Here is a 2,470-nt window from a genome sequence, read left to right on the forward strand (position 1 = left end):
GGCCCAGCCGGCGCCTGAGGGGAGAGCGCGGAGGCAGCGCCTCGACCGCCCGCGCGCCCTCTCGCCTCAGCGCCGCGCGGGGCCCCAGCCGCCCAATGGGAGCGGAGGGGGAGGGCGGGGCCGGGCGTCGTGAGGGAGCCGGCGGTCGGCGGCGGTGGCGGCGGAAGCCGGCAGCGGGGGCCGGCAGCAGCAGCGGGTGCGGGGTGGCCGGCGGCGTCTGCGGTGGCGGCGGGAGGAGGGGCTGTCCCGCCTCCGCCGGGCACCCGCCGGCGGGAAGGCGAGGAGCTGCCGAGGCAGTCAGCGGAGCGGCGGGGCGGGCCGCACCGGTGAGAGCAGGCGGCATGCGGCGCTGAGGGCGGTTTGCGCGGCCGGTGTTCGCTGTTGGGGCGCGTGCCCGGGCTGCCCTCAGGCCCGGAGCTGAAGGGGAGCTGCCCGCCCGCTGAGGGCCTTGCTGGGCTCCTCACCCGGAGCCGGGTGGCTGGGGAGCCGTGGGCCCTCCTAGAGACCTCCGCGTAGGGGCTTCGGCGAGCTGGTCTGCCGGGTGGCCTGCAGTGGCTCGGGCCCGCTCGCCGCCCGCTGCTGCTGCCTGCTCTGAACCCGGCCCCGGCGGGTTTCGCTGGACGCTCCTTGCACTCCCTGCCGGGACGGGCAGCCGGCTGCTGCCTGTTGTACCCGTGGCACTTGGTATCTATAAGAGGCTTTGCCTTCCCTCCAAGACGTGCTCTTTTCCAGCCCATTTCTGTGGTTTCTGTTGTGGAAGCAGTTCCTTTCTTCCCATGATTCTTGTCAACTTACCTTGAACCTTTTCTGGTTTTGTCTCTTGCTTTTAAGTGCGACGGACCAGAATTGCCCTTGGTATTCACAGTGACCAGGAATGGTGAATTTGTGGGGAAAAGCACCATCGTGTTTCATACGCTGTTCTGTATTAATTCTGTGAGGTTAAGTCATCGGCACTGTCAACTCATACAGGTGGGCTGAGCTTGGGTACCACCCCTAAGGCAAAACTTTCATTTCAGATGGTCACAGTCGACTTCAAAACATGGAAAACATGAAAATGAAAATAATAACAAGAAAAAGAATTAAGAAACTGACTGAAAATGGGCTGCTGATGTAACTGTCCCCTGCTGGCCAGTAACGTGACTGGAAAGAGAAAATTTGCTGTCAGGTGCCAGAGAAGATAATAACTTATATTTCTTAATATAAGAAAGAATGAAGGAAAAGAAGTCTTGCCTTACCGCCTTGTATTTCTGCATTGTGGGACAAATTATTTTCAAAGCTTAAGTCATTATAGCTACTTCTGTGTGCAGGATCCTGAAAGTTAATGGAAGTGTTCCTGGGTTTTGATCTGGCTTTGGAAGACCATGGCCAAGCAACTTTTCGAAATCGATTGCATTGCCTGGAAGACAATGCATTTTGGCTGTAATATGTAAACACAGGGTTTTGATGCCTCACTGCATAAAACCTCTCTATAGACCAGTCTCTACTTCTGACCACGTGGTTCTCGTTGCACTTTGCTTCCCCATGCTGGAGTAGTGTCAACTGAGGAATTGTCACTACTGTCTGCGGGTCGCAAAGGCAGGTGTGATATTCTGGGTTTGGGGCAGTGTGTAAAAAGCAGAGGAAACAGAAAAATTGTGTTCTCTTAAAAGATCTACCAAGAGGTCTTTTTTCTAAAAATACCTACCTTGGTGTTATTTGGGCTCGGGTGTTATTGTATACGTACAAAGATCGTGTAAGGCTGTTGTGCACACAGGCATTCCAAAATGCACGTGTCCTCACATAGCTATCCCAAACAGAGGATTTTTTTTTTTAAAGTCATTATTGTTCAGAGATCCATCATTACATTCTTAGTCAGTGTGTGCCGCTAATGTTGGATTGCTTTAATTCATTTCAAGAAGCCATTGTGTTTCAGCTGTTCCTTCTTAACTTGAGGAATAATGTGGAGCTGTCTTCTGAGCATGGTTGTATCTCCTGGCACCTGATTCTGCAGCAGTTCATGTTTGCCTGCAAACATTTGTGATCCAGTTTTAATGACACATCACTGTCTTATCAGAATGTAAAGTTTATTCTGTCCTGTCACAAAATTTCAAGTTGCAGATTTAGTAAATCACAAGAATTGTTTACATTAACGTGGTTGCCTGTGTACCAGTGTCTGAGTTAGAGAGCTTGTCAGTCACTGTCGATGAGATTCGGTATAGCTGTAGTCTCCATTTAAGTCTTCTTATGAAAGAGAATTGGTGAGACTTGATGCATGAGAAATCGGTGGCATATCAGCTACAGAATTTATGATAGGTAACGTTTCTGATTTTGTGCTTTGCCCACTACTGTCTGTGTCTGATGATGTTTTCACACACCACAGGCTGCTTTCTGCAGCTCTGGAAGCTGAAGAATCAGGAACTTCCTTCAGAGGGTTAAAATAACATGCAGAAGCTGGTCTCTGTTGTTTACACGAGCACCTAAATGTATGACT

Source organism: Opisthocomus hoazin, chromosome Z (genome assembly GCF_030867145.1).
Source record: "Opisthocomus hoazin isolate bOpiHoa1 chromosome Z, bOpiHoa1.hap1, whole genome shotgun sequence".
Lineage (NCBI taxonomy): Eukaryota > Metazoa > Chordata > Aves > Opisthocomiformes > Opisthocomidae > Opisthocomus > Opisthocomus hoazin.